The following is a 16,614-nucleotide window of genomic DNA, read 5'->3' on the forward strand; positions in this document are numbered from 1 at the left end:
AAATGGTGTTGATCTTTACTCAAAAGAAGACTACAGGGTATGACACTCTCAGAATTGTTTAGTAAGTTCTCTTTTTTTTTTATAGAGATCATCATGGCTGCTGACACACATTGTCAGAAACAGTGTCATGGACAAATCATCATCTAGAAAAATAACTGGGCCATAAACAAGAAATTGAAGAATGTCATACCCACAAGCAGTGTTCAGGGATTCAGGAAAAAGAAACAGAATCAAAATCGGTCCAGTCATTCCCGTGCTACTCTTTCCACGAGCAATGCACAATGTCCAAAACACACTTGTGAGAAAAAGCCTATCAAAGTTTTCGAAGTTGTTTACATTTGTTAGAAGGCACCAGCACTGTAGTCCTTGGTGTTCTTGTGTAGAGGCAACCTTTTGCGTCTCTGCCCTTTCACTTCATGCATGTGCGATGACTTCCTTGCTCGCTGAGAGTCTTTTTAGCAGCCCTGTGGAGGGTAAGGGCCCCAGGTTGCACACCCATTGCAGCACAAATCTTGGTGTAAGCTTGAAAGTTGCCTGCATTGTACCTCGCAACTGCCTCATGGACTGCTACTTACACAGTGAAGTGGGAGGCATGCTGCTGCTTAGAAATTAGTGACCAAATCACCGAGTGAAGGCTTTCAGCGGCATTTTGTGTCTTGTTGCCACTGCAACGAGCCTGCAGTTGAGGGTCAGACAGGCGTTGGTACACTGGCCGCAACGCTTCAACAACTTTGTTGGGCAGGTTATACGTGTGTGGAAGTTGTGGCTTCCCCTCTGCCTCTGCTGCACGGTGCCTGCACCAGCTGCGGGCACCGGAAGGACAGAGCTCTTGATGAGGTTCTGCATCTGTCGATGAAACATTATGAAAGGTGGCCATCACTGCTTTCTTCATATCTTCGACGTCCGTGTTGCTTCGCAGTGCTAGGCCATAATAGCTGGTGAGCCTTTTGATCAAGTCCTGCGTCAGGCCAATGTTCTCACGGATAGCCATGCCATAACAACTAGTCAGTCTTTTAATCAGGTCTTCAGTCAGGCTGCCCCATCCTCCTAGTCTATCCTTCTTGCTTCTTGACACATGTGTTGGAGAGCTGTACCCATCCTCTCTTTGACATGATTTATACAGTCTTCTTTAGCCAGTGGAATAAATCTGTATGTTCTTTCTTCAGAGTGAGGGAAGTATCACTGTCTTCATCACAAACAATGCATGCGTACCGGAGGTCATTCATTCCAGTGACCTTCTGAATAAAATTAAGGTGGGGGACGTGGCATTTTCCTTCGTAGGTTTTGATGAAAATTGGCACAGTTATTGCAAACATTTCTGGGATCAAATATCTGAGCAGTTTATTCAATAACGCGAGTTGGTCAGATATAAATTCAACTCCCTGCTTCACACACGCCACGCTCATTTGCAAACCCCGCCTGTGATGCGTTTCATCATCCACTCGGTCGCGGAAACGGTAATTTGCGAGGCATTCGTTATTTTCGAAGATTCATCAGAGCTAGCGGCGATACCAAGCACGAATCCAAACGTGCCTAAATTGCGTCACCAGCGCTTTCTTTCAAGCCGATGTACTCGGCCGCGGGGTCCGGGAAGTCGGCGCACGATATGCTGGCTGGCGGCATTCGGTGACAATGCACAATGCTCCTAGCCACGGCGACGAAACATCGGCGCACATAACGTGCTTGGTCTCACATTTTGCGGCGCCGACGCGCGAAATTGCTAGCCGCTGTTCCGAGCGGTCCATGCGCGACGAGCTTGGCCGGGAGGTCCGCTGCCGATTCGTAAAATGTCCATCCGCACTTTCGAGGAGCCAGCGGACGATGCGATTTGCTGCTTGTGACGAAGCACAGTGCGGCTTGTCCGCTAGCGCGATGTCCTTGCCCGCAAAGTTCGGATTCGTCTCTTAAACCAGCGCCGTGAGCGGAGTTAGGCCTAGCCACGACTCCGAGCAGTAAGCTCGGTCGCGGTGTGCGTGGCCGCGGTGCCCGATAAGCAAGTCATGTTCGATCGCGAGTACAAAGAGTAGTAGCGCGAAGTTATTCGTCTCAGAGTACGAAGTGCTGACAAGCTGAACTTCTACCCGAGACGCGCATCTGCGATGTTCGCGACGAGCGCGGCACGCTATCGTCTATCGTACACTGATGACTGCGCTTCCGCTTGCAGCTGTCAAACTACAGGGTAATCATATTCTAAATTATCGTCGACCCATGCACACAGGACGAGTGAACGCGTCACTAAGTAGCGCGATTTTCGACAGTCGTAACATCGGGTAACATTGCGACGCGTAAGCAGCAGACGGCTGTCCTCTCGGAGCGAGCATCGGACCAATGACGAGGCGTGCTGGAGCAACATGGCGGATGCCGCCAATCGGAGGCCTCGAAACGACCTTCAGAGATTTGCTTTTTGTGCGCTTGTTTTCAAAGGGAGGAGCCAGCTGAGGCGGGGAATTTGAAAACGAAGAAATGCTCTTTACGGCGAGCTCAAAATGGCGGCGCCCGGTTGTGCCGTTGCGGAGCAAGACTTTTTTGAAAACCACCATTTTTTTGCGATCTCCACAATAATTTTCGCCAACTCAGCACGTACAACAAATTTTTTAAAGCACTTCTAGGTGGTTTTCAGTGAAGATATTTTGGAATCAGATAGAAAAAGGGCTACAGAAACTGAAAATGTGATTTTCAAAAAATCGATTTTTTTGCCATTTTGCGCGATACGAAAGCCGCGTCCCCCCTTAAGTGCTGGGCTCTCCACTTTAAGCAGTAGTGACACAAAATTTTGAAGGCGAGATAACTTGTGGGATAGATTTGTGTGTACGCACAAACGCATCATCTACGAAATATTAACGGCTGATATAACCTATAACGCATTTAGGATCAATTTTTAAATTGCGTGTTGCGCATCTGTACGCGAAACGTCCCACCTCGTGTCACCGTGACGCACGGGGCGCGCAATGCACTGGACGCGCGGGGCAAAACTGGATTTCCGGGAGATTTTCCTATGACCCGTACAACCGGGAGAAACGTTCAAAATCCGGGAGTCTCCCGGGTAATCCGGGAGACTTGGCAGGTATGCATGTACACGGCCTTTGAAATCAATGGGGAAGGCAATGCATTGACAAGAGCGGCTGGGAAGACAACGGTGGAAAGCAACACAGCTGCTAAAAAGCACTAGCTTCACAGCCGGCCGGACAGTCACCCCCTGAAGAAGAGGCCAAACGGGCCTCGAAATGTAGGGCAAGTTCCTTAAATTAAAAACTAAAAAAACTTGTCTGGAGAGTTTTCTTATTAGGAAAATTAGTGCACTGAAACTTATGTACACAGGCGTCCACTGGTAAAGGGAACATCGGAGCGTGTGGCAGCAGCTCGGCGCCACCGCCAGCCGTCGGCTGCAACGAGATTCGCGCAGACGCAGTGAGCACCGTGCCCAGTGCTCTTTCGTCGCGTCAGCGGTTCGCTTCGCGACGATTCGCAGCGCGGAAGCAGACGGCAGCAGACAACGAAAGAGCACGACTCACAGCGTGCACTGCGCCTGCACGAAACTCGTTGCAACCGCTGGCCGGCGGTGGCGCCGAGCTGCCGCCACACGCTCCGATGTTCCCTTTAACAGTGGACGCCTGTGTACATGGCATGCAATTTAAATATTTGTACACTTGGCTCATGGCAATGTTGAAGAAAACATGTTTTAGTACGTAAGAATTTGTCAATGCAAAAAATTAAAAATGAAAAACCTTGCGACATCAAGAAAAATGCATTTGAAGGTTGGTCACAGTTCTTGTAACCGGATAAAACTACAGAAGTAGCAAAAAAGAAAGAGAAACGCACATTTTTTGCAAGCAGAGTTGTGTTTAGGTTTCCATCATGTGTCCAGGAAAAACTCATGCCCTTGAATCCGCCTCGCTCGGCTTTGTGAGAACATAAAGGATCTTGGATGTTGTCACGCCGAAATTCTGCAGTGTAAAAGGCAAGCCTGCAAATAAAAAAACACAGAATAAGGTTTCTTTTATTTTGTAATAAAATGAAAGGCCTCTAAGTAAATCCTCATTACCAACAGCTGATCTTTATGTGGCTGCTTATCCTTAACCCATATATGCCCAAACTCAGAACAATTGACAAAACAAATATTTCTTTTCACAAAAAGTGTACTTCTACCCTCAAAAGAATGCACAAGTTCTTTATTTACTGCCAGGTAAACGTAACACTGTTCTTCAAGCCGTCCTATACATACAGGACACTGGGCATTAGGGGCGATATGTGCAGGTGTGGTAAGCTTTGAAACATTTCACGTGCACACCGACATTGCACTTCCTCCTCTCCGTGACTTCTTTCATACAAAGCACGCGTTTTCTAAAAGAAAGCGGTCGGCACGGGGCAGCATGAAAAGCAAGAAATGCCTAGGCTTGCACACGTTGAGAATGAGGCCTGCTTGATGTGCTGTAGGTGGCGCTAGTCATCCGCTAAAGAAATAGCGATGTTAGAGGACATCAAAGAAGCGTCCTGTATGTAGGACACTGGGCATATATGGGTTAAGAGCAAGTGACCACCACACAGGATGCAGGAAGTCTTGCAAAACTCAAAGCACCGCATCTTTCAGAAAGAGCACAGCACAGACTAATGTGTTTGGAACTGTTTATTAGTAACATTATACATAGGTTACAAGGAGCGGGCCATGCTTGGGCCTGGGAGAGATGGGAAGTAGTAATGATGCTTGCAGTGTGGCCTCCATTACATCCCCATTTTTGTTTGCGTTAGAGGTTCGTTTGTACTGGTGCTTTCACTAGTCTTCCAGCTCTAGTTATGGTTTTTTCAATGCACGTTTGTTGAAATGAGTGTCGGTTTCCTCGTTTCTTGTCGCACTGGCCGGGGGAGTGTCAGTTTCTCTCTTGCCAGCAGGGTGCGGTTGACTCACAGCGGGAACTGCAGTCTTCTAGCCTTCCCAATTGGCTTTGGTACGTCTAATAAAGGACATGCTTTTTTTCCCGAGGTTCCCCCTAGCTGTCTACACGATGAGAGATCTTGGATGGGGAGTATTTCCAACAACTGCTCCTAGGATCCATCTTCGGTGACTGTCGAACACCCCAACACTGGATCTTTCTTTCACTTCAGGGGCTGCTGCTGCATGAATGTCTGCATACACTTTTTGCTTCTTGCGCAGTGCTTCGAGATTTTCTTTTGCATCGTTGATGACTTCAGGTTTCAGAAGTTCTGCGCTGCCTGGCAGTGTTGTCTCGATGATCGAGGGCTGCAATGTGGGCTTGTCGGTTACTCATCATCATCATCATCATCAGCCTGTCTACGCCCACTGCAGGGCAAAGGCCTCTCCCATGTTCCGCCAATCAACCCGGTCCTGTGCTTTCTGCTGCCACGTTATACCTGCAAACTTCTTAATCTCATCCACCCACCTAATTTTCTGTTCCTTAGTGACCACCGGTTATCTTGCCGACGTGCTACGTGCCCGGCCCATATCCATTTCTTCTTCTTGATTTCAACTATGATGTCCTTAACCCCCGTTTGTTCCCTGACCCACTCTGCTCTCTTCCTGTCTCTTAAGGTTACACCTATCATTTTCCTTTCCATCGCTCGCTGCGTCGTCCTCAATTTAAGTTGAACCCTCCTTGTAAGTCTCCAGGTTTCTGCTCCATAGGTAAGTACCGGTAAGATGCAGCTGTTATATACCTTCCCCTTGAGGGATAGTGGTAGATTACCATTCATATGAAAGGTTACTCATACGAAAGGCTTTTGGTGTAGCGTGAAAGGGAACACTGACACGTGAAGGCACATAGACACATAGCGCTGTGTGTTGTTCCTATGTGCCTTCTCGTGTCTGTGTTTATGTGACATCTCGCCATCTGTTGTGCTCCTTGGCCAAACGCATGGCTAGACCAGTCTTTCCAGTGTGTGGGTGGGGAGGAGTGCGACGTCTCGCCATGCGTTTGGCCGAGGAGCACGACAGATGGCGCCACATCATGTGTTAACGGCTCATGTCCAACAGCGCAGTTCGTGGAGCGCGCAAACTCAAATAAAGGCAGTTGCTTGGCTGGTCGCTCGCTTTCGTTTCAAAATGGGCACAGTCGGTGCAGCCCACTCAGAGGTCTTCACAGGTCGCAGCACGCCTGTGCGTTCCATGCGAAGCAGCTCGTCATTTATGCGATCGAGCATCGCGAATGGGACAGGGCGAGGTTTAAAAAACCTCGGCTTTTGATTATCCCGAAGGGTCATCTTTGCAGCGACGCCCTTGAAAGTCCCCACTTCGTCGTCAAAGACACTGCGGTACTCCGCAATAACGTCCTGAACAGACGACACTGCGTTGACATCCATCGTGCTGCGAAGTTCTATTCCCAGTCCTTTCATCTAGCCCCGCCCCATGAGGGATGGGCAGCGGCCCGAGATGGCGTGTAGCAGATCGTCACACTCGTGGCTGCCAAGCCGCACGGACACCGCCAGGGTTCCTTTGAAAGGAGTGAGCTCGCCCGAATAGCTTTTCAACAGGAAAGTTGACGGTTCCAGGCACGCAAACGGGAACTTGCGGCGAAAGGTGACCTCCGAGACAACCGACACACTCACACCTGTGTCAAGCTCCATCAGAAGAAAGGACACAAACCACGGTGCTGTCCTTTCTTTGTCCCGTCTTTTGGCGCCGTTTTCTACATTTAATCATAAACCAACCAACCCAAATACACAACTTATTGCTGTTCATAGCGTTTGTTGGTAATAATTTTTTTATCAAAATGGTAACGACGTGATAAAGGGCGGAGAAACAAGGACGGCAAAGAGCATTTTTTTTCTGTCCTTGTTTCTTCACCCAATAGTGTATTGCACGGGGTGCTGCTTTAAAGCTTGTCTCGCAGTTGAACTGGCTGTCTAGTGTCTACCCACTGGACCATGGCGGTAGGGTAGCACCGAAAGGCTATTTGTTCATACGCACACCAACAGCAGTTAATAGGTTTAAAAGTCGGCCAGCTCAAAAGTCAATTGTCCTGCAGTTACAAAGTCGAAGGAGTAATCCAGACACTCTGCAAATGTTCTGCAGGTCAATGCAGTTTTTAACAGAAGGACGTTCAAAACGGAATGTCTTTTTAAGGAACTTGAAGCATCTAAACAATGCACAGTTGGCTAGTAATGCTGTGGTGAATACTTCCGACCTTGTCATGGCCCATAAAGGATGCAAAAGACCAACACTCAATTACCTACTTTATTATGCCAATTAAGTGCTCTTCCTAAGCCCTGCTTTTTCCTAGGCCAGTATTCACAAACCAACCTTAACTTAGTGCTATAAAACGACCTTTCAAAAGGAAAAGAAAAGTTTAAGGATAAGAAAAGGTCACCGTGCATTTCAGAAACACTGATTCCGTTTCAAGGCAGCCTTGAGGAGGGTGGCCTCGTTGTCATAAGGAACGAGCATGGGAGCGAGGCTACGAACTCTTGCCGGCTCTTTGTGCGTTTTATTATCGAGAAAAAATAGCTTCATGTACATCAAAATAATGAAATAAGTGCAAGAACGCATGTCCGTGCAACTTGCAGAAAGAATGCGTCTCATATCTGGCCACGCCGTGTGCTCCTTTTGTTTGTTAACACTTTACCGTTGTCATAGCCATAGAGTTTCCCAATATTAACTAGAGAGAACTCTGGCACTGATCGTTAAGCAACCATGGGAATGATGGGTAGTACACAGATTTACCTAATCCTCGCGCTTGCGGCTTCGAATGCACTTGTGGCTTTGTTTATTGATGTGTTTTGGTGTTTGTTCCAGATAAAAGAATGGATCGTTGTGAACTTCGTGAGCCTATTTGAAATTGGTGAGCCTAAAAGGTTAAGGTGGGGAAGTGGAACTGTTGAACATTTGCTGAATTCTGTCTTGCGAAAAAGTGGCTCCCTGCCACACGGAGCCAAATGGAGCCGAAAGAACCAAGTTTAGAAATAGTATCTGCGTACTATCTATCATTCCCATGCTAGCTGAGGCGCCATACATTGTAGCTCCCATACACATTAGTGCCAGAGTATTTATAGTAAACTATAGTCATAGCAACCAGCTGTTCGTGCAGACGCGCTGCTGATGCCGCTGAGGCAGCACGTGGTGACAGACGCCCCGGTTCAGGGTTGCCAATGGTGGCTACTTTTCGCCAAATTGGCGAATTTGAGAGGCCCAGGGCGACCTAAAATTATGAATGGCGACATGGCGAATTTTTGGCGATTTTCGGCTTAGGTCTCCACTGAGTAATGCATCCTAAGTTCAGTGTCTTTCCAAGGAATGAGCGGCAACATTCCCGGTATTTTTCTTGGTTTTAGAGTAGAACGTGCACATTACGCGTCATTCGGTATGTCCGTCCTGTATGTAACTCGTGTGTATCTCCTCAATTCATCTAAATGCAGCAGGTACTCGAATGTCCCCCAGCGACATTTTAGCAAAATGTAAGTCAACGGACTGCCTCGCAAACCGCGAGGGGGCAGTGTTTGACTATAAGTATATAGCTTTAGGTGGTTTAAGCTTCTCTAAAGTTTCGCTTCTGAAGGGGCTAGACGACGGGTTGGCCGCGTGTTCCGACCATTTGTTCCGCCAAAGTTCCAACTGTTCTGAATAGCTTGGCGACTTATTCACTGTTGCAGTACCCCCAATTTAGCTTATTTATCGAGGCATTTTCCACTGTTCTCGGTGCACGTGTGCAATGAAAACAATTGCTATAAACATTCTACATTGTCTACCTGTTCATTATTAACGCATCGGATTGACACGTGTAGATGTAAGTAACTATAAGAAAGGGTCTGTGATGTCCGGTATCATATCAGTTCACACTGAAAAGGTGTAAGACTCACAAATGATCGGTTCCTGTAAGAATTCTGTCGTGTTACCTTCAATAAACCTTTTAATCCTTTTAATTCATATAAGGTACGTAAAGCTGTCTACAAATAATGCTTTCACGGTTTTCGCCCAAGGTTTATACCCCACTTTTAGCTTTGAAACGCGAGGACAGGGGTGGAAGGATATCATGAGCGTTTCGTTCATTCACCCTTGCGCCACCACGCACATCTTGCGGCTAGTCTCCTGTTATTATCAACGGCCAAAATGTCTCGTACCAGAAGAACCATCGCTTCCTAGGTGTGATTATTGACAGGGATCTTTCGTGGAGCGCCCACTGCGTTTACTTGAAGAGAAGACTAATTTCCATTGTTCACATAATGCGCTTCCTCTGCGGGAAAACTTGGGGCACATCGATACGTTCCATGATGCAGCTTTACAGAGCACTGTTTCTGGGATTTTTACGTTACAGCTTGCCGATGCTGGCCAATACATGCAAGACGAACATCCGCACCCTCCAAAGTTTGCAAGGCCAGGCACTACGCACGTGCTTAGGATTACCACGCTGCACCTCCACGCACGGGACAATTACGATCGCAAGAGAGCATCCGATTCCAACATACGTCACTACTGACAATTTAAGAGCTCACATTAGACATCTCTGCCGAGTTCCCGGTCACCATATTGCTGCGTTGCCACTTCAGAGACCGCAAGCCATGTTTTCAAAGATTGTTTCGACTCATAGAGAATGCCTTCCGTCGGGCTTTACTCCAGCAGCAAGACCACTGTCGCCTCCGTGGTGCCTACAACAACCACAGGTACGCCTCACAATTCCGGGAATAACGAAGAAGAGCCGTCATTCGACAGTGGCTCTACGACAGGCGACATTGTCACTACTCAACGAGGAGTATGGCCAAAGGACACACATTTATACCGATGGATCAGTCTTAGCCGACAGCTCCACAGGTGCTGTTGTTATTCCGGCCTACCAAGTGACTGTCAAGTTCAGGGTGTCACACGGGACGACATCAACAGCAGCGGAGCTTGCCGCCTTACGTGCTGCTATCCTTTATATCGCGGAAGCCCAGCCTCAAAAGTGGGCTGTCTTTTGCGACTCTAAGGTATCCCTTCAGAGTCTGCAATCAGCATTACGACGAAGGGTACACGAGCAGTTAGTGAACGAAATGAGAGAACCTCTTCACCAAGCTTTATCGAAGGGACATGACGTTGTGTTCCAATGGCTGCCGGGACATTGTGGTATTGTGGGTAACAACCTCGCTGATGATGCTGCTCGGTCCGCTCACGAGGATGCCCAGACAACCCCAATACCCTTGTCGAGGACAGACGCTGCAAAGGGTCTACGCTCGTTCGCTGACACCATGACGCAAACTTGGTTGAGTGACCCCAGTGTCTGGAACCGTCGCCTGCATGAACTAGACCCATCGAGGAAGCTCCAAGTTCCATCGCACCTCTCCCGCCGTGATGCAACTTTACTGTGCCGCCTGTGGTTAGGAGTAGCTTTCACGAAGGCGTACTCTTTTCGCATAGGAATGGCAGACACCTCAAAATGTGACTCGTGCAATAGCAACGAAACGATAGAACATCTACTGTGTTTCTGTGGACGTTTTGTGAACGAACGAAACGTTCTGCGCGATACGCTGAACAAGTTAGACGACAGACCGTTTTCCGAAGAGAAGATCCTCGGATCGTGGCCCTACGCATCGCAGGCCAGCAAAGCGACGCGAGCATTACTGCTGTTTTTAAGATCGACCGGCTTAAACGACCGCTTGTAGGCATTCAATGGACAGGTGCATATGTACCCTGACAGTGCCTTCTTCCCTCTTCTTTCTTTCTTTTAATCCCTTCATCCCTTCCCCCCAGCGTAGGGTAGCAAACCGGACGCGCGTCTGGTTAACCTCCCTGCCTTTCCTTCATTTCCTTCCTCCTCCTCCTCCTCCTTGCGGCTAGTCGGAGAAGCAGCACCATGCACTCCCATGGTGTAGCGGGCGATACGACTGGCATCGAGAAACGTCAATATAATTTAAGGGTCTTGGATGGTACTATATTCTACGGGGCTATACGTGAGTGGAAATTTTTATTACTGGGTATGCCGCACATATCTAGGATGGAGACTTTTTTGGCGAAATTTGTAAAAAAATGGCGACTTTTGGCGACTTTTTGCTCGTCGTTTGGCGACATTTTCTCGAAAGTCAGTGGCAACCCTGCCCCGGTTCACCAAGTGCTCGTTTGTGCGAGGGCACCGACAGACGCATGAAGTTGCGAGCGGTTTTCTGTCTGCCTGCACGTGTGCGTGTCATATAAATGCTTTGCTTTCGAGTGTGCACGTATTCATTTACTTCTTCATCCTAGTTGGTTACATCTTGCGTCAGTAGAAAAGCGAAAATTGAATTTTACTGAAGATCCAGTGCTGCTAATAAAATTGAAAGCATCGCATCGTGATTGCACGCGGTGTTACTGAAGGAAAACAAGCAAGTGGGAGCAGCGCAAAGAAAACTTTAACAGCAAGAGCGACTGAGCACCGGCTACGCGAGTGCAAGAAAGAGAAAAAATCTCATCCTGCAGTGAAACACTGTCTCTTCCATGCCGTACCCGCAATAATTTTTTCCTACGTTTAATAATGTGGGGCAGTGTCTTGGGTATGTCCACCAAGTCACCATCCACAATTTGAAAAGAGTGCCTGCGCCATAGAAAAGGAGCGCCACCAGCAGCTGAAGGAGTGGTGGCATGGGAAAACCACCATAGTGGGGGCTCCTTTCCAGCAGCATGCTTGGGGACACGCTGGAGAAGTGCTCGCTTCGAAAATCTGAATCTGCTCAGCACCGCACCGTCACGCTGAACTCCACGGAATTTTGACGGTTCCCGAGCACTCTCAGCGTTAATTGCCCATGTGGACGCCGATGGCGTACGTCCCCCTTGCTAAAAGTGCGACGAAATCTATTGACTTTGTAAAGCGCTTGCGTAATCAGCCATATTGCGCCGCATAAATGGCGCCTTAAGGTAACAGCCGGGCTACCTTATGAAACACCACCTATTCACGGCGATAAGGTTAAAGAAAGGTTGGACTTAGGCCCAAGGTTTGTTTATCAAACGCATTAAGGTAGCGAAAAGGTAAGGAGGGTAAAAGATAAGGATAAGGTTGGTTTGTGAATATCGGCCTTAGTCTTACGTAACATTTGCAAGCACAGTATAATTTCAGCTCGGGTACCCTTCAAAAAAGCAAGCGCAGACATGCAAGGACATCACACATAGAATGTTGCCTGAATTTGAAAAAGAAAGAAAGAAAAAGCATGCGCTTATGTAAAAGGCACTGACGAATAAAACAAGTAGCAAATAAATTTTGCAAACAAACCTCTGCAGACGTAGTATGTGGATGCTTTTGGGATGGACATCCTGGTACCTCCCAATGTAGTTACGGTCACTCCATCGTCAAGAGCATACAAAAACTGAAAACAGAAAATCAAGGATTGCCTTACAAAATACTTGACTAGGCTCATTTGATACAAGAAGCACGCTATAACAAGACCCTCAACATTTGCCAGTAACAGTTTACCTGTGTAAACAAGAAGCTCCCGTCAGCAGCACTTGCTTATCAGAATGAGTGCAACATACACATGCAAGGATTAGCAACCAAAGAAAACTATGCTTAGACAGAACAGGTTGCTTTTCATTAAAAGGGGCTCACAAGTATAACACTCTAGAGTTTTACGTCCGAAAACAAAGATACGATTACGAAGGACGCCGTAGCGGAGGCCTCCGGAAATTTCGACCATCCGGTGTTCTTTTAACGTGCACCCGCATTGCACGGTACACGGACCTCTACCATTTTGCCTCCACCGAAATGCGATCACCGCGGCCGGGATCGAACCCGCGACCTTTGGGTCAGCAGCCAAGCACAGTAACCGCCGATCCACTGTGGCGGACGGCTGACAAGTGTTGTACACTGGTGTTACGGGTTGCCCAGGGCATCCCATAACTCAATGAGTGTGGTTCAGCAAAAATATGTTCCTGGCTGTGAAACTGACTCGCAATTAATGAGCATCACATTCCACACCCGAAATATGACATAATTACAAGTTTATTGCTTTAGAACAAAAGAATGTTTGTCCATAAGCGTAGCAGCTCACGAAAATATCAGGTTAAATTGTCAGTAATGATATCAAGTTACATGAACGATACTAACCATATCATGTTCACTGTTGGCAGACATGGGTTTATCGCAATGCGGACCTAGTCTCATAACGCCCACGGTAGCCGTACCAGTATTAAAATAGTGGCCAAAGGCGACACGGTCATCACCAAGAGCTTGTACGAACTGCACGTCCTCCTCCTTGACGTGAAATGCTGCACAAAATGAAATGTACTCATGTTACCAGGAAAAAAAAGAAAACGAGCTTAAAGAAAGAAGCATCGGCAGCTGTTTCACTTATTTCCCAGTTAAACAGTGGGATTTCTCACCATTCACAAGAACAGCTGGACAGAAGTGGCAGGAGCACACATGTTACAATCGCTACTGTTACAATCGCAGAGTGGCATGTTACTCAGGCATACCACGTTTCCTTAGCTGATGACACAGAAAGCATTTACGACGATTTTCAGTGAAGGTAACAAGCTACATTTGGTTGAAAATGAGTGTCTCGAACCAGGTGCCTTACCTTATCAGGACAAGGTGGTCAAAGATAATTTGGACACAAATTCCAACACCCAGTTTGTGTGCTATTATCATTCAAGTCAATGTTGCTAGATCTAAAGGAGGCATTGAGCCACCCTCAAACATTTCCTAAGGAACAAATGCAGCGTGATGTGGAAACTATAAATCCATAAGCATCCCTTCAGAATATCGTAGACTTTCATTGATTATTGCAAAAAATGGTAACAGGGACAGAACAAATGCTATTTCCTGTCCTTGTTTCTTTGCCATGTGTTGAGTCGTTACCACTTTGCACAATATTGTCACATGGTCGTGACAGTGAAGACTGCAGCCAAGCTATTAGACGTAACTTTATTTGGCCAAACTAGTGCCCTGGTGACAAAAAGTCAAACTACAAGCAATATACACTATGCACTGATAGCGCAAACAGAGCGTCCGCCGTCGATAATCTGCCAAGTGGTGAAGCGCGTTGGCTTTTATACATGTGTTATAGAAGATTCCAGCTTTATCGCTGGTGGCCGCGTAAGCTCCCGGATGATCTCTGCTATTCGCATCATGCACGCAATCATAACGATCTCAAACGATTGTGAAGCATCTCGAAGATTGTGCTGTGGTCAGTGCCAAGCGTTGCTACCAGTCTTTGTGGGTGAAACCCGAATACCTCAAAATATAATGCGTGGCAATATGAACCAACTTGCCCAAGAACATGCTTTGATAACTTTAATTAGATGGCTAAAGTGACTTCAAATGAAGACTCTGGCTAGTGTATTATAAGGATAGAATTATTTTGATCCTGAAATATGTCCTCGCCAGGTAATTCACACTTTTCTAGTAAAAAAAAATTTCACAGCTATAACAAATGCCAACAACAGAAGAAACCACCATCACTCACATTCACGCAAGCGCTTTCTTGCTGTTCTGTCCAGCTGGATGCTCCTTCCGACCATGCACATAAACGCTGCAAGAAATACCGCTCGTTAAAATTGCAGGTAAGTACAGCAGCAAAGTGCTCCTGTAAAGAACCCAAGACGACCCAGTTTTTCTTACAAGTTAATTGATATAGTGAATTACAGATAAACACGTCATCTAAACGAACAATAACTGAAGCTGACAGCAATGTGCCTTCGAGAAAAGGTGCAACATTTTTATCTGCATACGTAATTCAAATGTGGCTCTAGTTTAATAGATTTAAGGTCAGTGAGTATATAGGGAATGCAGTGACTATTCTGTGGTCCTGACCGCAGGATAAACCGCAGCTCTATTCTGTGGACCAGACCACGAAATAAAGTGCAGTGTTATTTTGTGGACCACACCAAAGAGACTTGTGCTGTGGACCGTGCACACCAGGCATCGCCGTAGCCCGAACAGCCCACCTCTCTTGACGACGGGTTTCTCTCACAAATTGGAAGGGATTATTCTGTGGTCTAGTTCACAGAATGAGCACTGCGCCCTCCTCTCTTGACGACAGCTTCTCTCGCGAATCGCAATATTCCCTCGCAGTTTTGTGAATAAGTCCGGACCAATGAGGTCATTTCTGGGCATAGTACACGAGATGGAAGACGCTTATAAGTAGCGGTGTGCGAATATTCGAAATTTCAAATATTTTTCAAATAGTGTTTGCTATTTGATTCGATTCGCACTGAAATTTTGCTATTCGAACTATTCGAACTTCCCAAAAACAAATACAGTCAACGTCCGATTGGAAGCGGTCCCTAGATTTTCAATATGCTTCACTTCATCACACATCGGTATTGTGGCAAAGCTGCCCTTCAAGCTGTGCTATGGTAGCAAATGTATCAACTCAAGAAAACGCTGGTTCCAACATGGAGATGAAAGATGTGGCAGAGGTGCAGGCTCAATTAATGCTGTTTTGGACCTGAAATTTGGGCAGGAAGTCCGAAATTTCATCCAAAATTTCAGGTGTTCTTATATATCGACGTCAGAGGCAGATTTGGAACTCCGGACTTGAAGGGAGCACACCCTTGTCCGCCACATTAGTTGGGCTTCCACAGAAGTTGAAAGAGGAGGAGAGGCTGAGGAAATGGCATCTTTGCCTATCACGTGTAAAGTGCTGTCTGCAACATTTTGGTTGCACCATATCATGTACATAAATAGAATTCGGCTTCTACATTGCCTCATTCTTGATAAGACAACTATGAAACACCACCCTGCCAGTGCTTCATCAACCTAGCGAAAAGAAACACTTTCATGTTGCTATCATTAGAATATGCTTAGGAATCCTCTCTAACTTTATTTTATGCAATTTAGCTTCGAAGTATTCAAAAATATTAGAGAAATATTCGAAAAACATTTGATTCGATTCGCACTTCAATATTCGAATTCGCTTCGCACCCAAAATTTTGCAATTCGCACAGCTCTATTTCGCCTCAGGATTATCTGGCACTATATTTTCATTAAAAAGTCAAATGTAACATTAATGTGATGACACATTCCAGTTTTCGAAATGTAACGGGAACTTGTTCCAAGATTGGGAAGGAACGAGGAACGAGCTTTCACTCCTGTTTTACAGGAATATGTACAACACTGCCTTTAAGCACACTCTGGTACAAAATGTGAGAGGGAGCTATGAAAACGAATGCTTGTAACTCTGAACCAGGAGGCAGGTATTGACCATTTCAATAACAAGCTGGATAATTTGAAGGAAATCAAGTCGTGCATGCCTGCTCACAAAAATTTTAAAAATGTGCTTTACAGAACATTGCTTCGTCTGTTATGCCGATCCAGGGACAGGCACACAAGGCGACGGCATTATAAAGGCAGAAAACACATGCGTATCTATAAAATATAGGTAAAGACAATATTTCATTCTTGCAAGCAATAACTTTCTATCAACCAAATCATTTTGCGATGCATTGACTTTAATATTCATGCATCAAATGCATCAGTGATACCACATTTGCAGTCACTTTTTAAAATCACCTGTACGCTTTACATTTACATTAACATGTATATTGCCCTCATTTGGTTACATATACAGCGATGCTAGCAAGGACTTCTAATGTGGAGCAATTTTTGGAGCAGCAAAATTTCCGTTTTGGAGCACTTTGGAGCAGCAAAATTTTCATCTTGGAGCACTTTGGAGCAGATAATTTTGCATCTGGGAGCACCTTGGAGCAGCGACTTTTACATCCTGGAG

Source organism: Rhipicephalus sanguineus, chromosome 7, assembly GCF_013339695.2.
Source record: "Rhipicephalus sanguineus isolate Rsan-2018 chromosome 7, BIME_Rsan_1.4, whole genome shotgun sequence".
In the NCBI taxonomy this organism is placed as follows: Eukaryota; Metazoa; Arthropoda; class Arachnida; order Ixodida; family Ixodidae; genus Rhipicephalus; species Rhipicephalus sanguineus.